The sequence below is a fragment of the Myodes glareolus genome, chromosome 16 (genome assembly GCF_982192425.1).
Source record: "Myodes glareolus chromosome 16, mMyoGla1.1, whole genome shotgun sequence".
NCBI classification, from domain to species: Eukaryota; Metazoa; Chordata; class Mammalia; order Rodentia; family Cricetidae; genus Myodes; species Myodes glareolus.
In genome coordinates, this window is record NC_142041.1 from 70,663,223 (window position 1) to 70,663,960 (window position 738).

Here is a 738-nt window from a genome sequence, read left to right on the forward strand (position 1 = left end):
TCCCACTGTCCCTATTCTTCTCCTAACTGTCTCTCACAGCTCCCAGCCTGGTACCCCCTGCCTGTGAACAACCTGCCACTTGGCTCCAGGCTCTAAATGCTGTGACCTCACTCCTGGCTGGGAGGGGGTCCTTCTCTCCTGGGGAAAGAGGTATATTAATCTGGTGGAAGCAAAATAAAACTTGACATTCAGCATTTGGCGAATGACCCAGATCTCTGTGTGTGTGTGTCTTGTGTTTAACCCCCAGAACCTCGCCCCAAGCAAGTGATAAGGTGCAAAAGGCACATGATCCGCATCGGGAGGAGGGAGCGCAGATCCGGATGGAACATTTGGAGGCACCGCTGGGAATCGAACCCAGGATCTCCTGTTTACAAAACAGGTGCTTTGACCAGCTAAGCTATGGCACCCAAAGCTGCAAAGAAAGCTCATAATCGCTTTTATCTCAATGCTGTGTCTTTAAGATTTCACTTTAAGATATCTTGGGAGCAAGCCACTGATATCATTAAGAAATGCTCTTTGTGCGTGCAACTTTTAACTGTTCCCCATTTGGGGATCAACCCTCGTGGACTGGCTCCCAATCACTTGTGGCAAATGGATGTTACCCACGTTCCTTCCTTTGGGCGCTTGCAATATGTTCACATATTTGTGGACACATATTCCCACCTTATCTTTGCCTCAGCTAATACTGGAGAAAAATTACGGGATGTTAAAAGCCACTTTCTGCAGACTTTTACATAC

General features: G+C 47.6%; 1 non-coding gene across 1 annotated transcript; it reads right to left on the reverse strand.

Moving 5' to 3' along the window:
* Positions 1-333: 333 nt before the first annotated feature.
* Trnat-ugu (transfer RNA threonine (anticodon UGU)) lies at positions 334-407 on the reverse strand. The gene has a single exon. It is a non-coding gene; the product is annotated as a tRNA-Thr (tRNA).
* Positions 408-738: the final 331 nt, after the last annotated feature.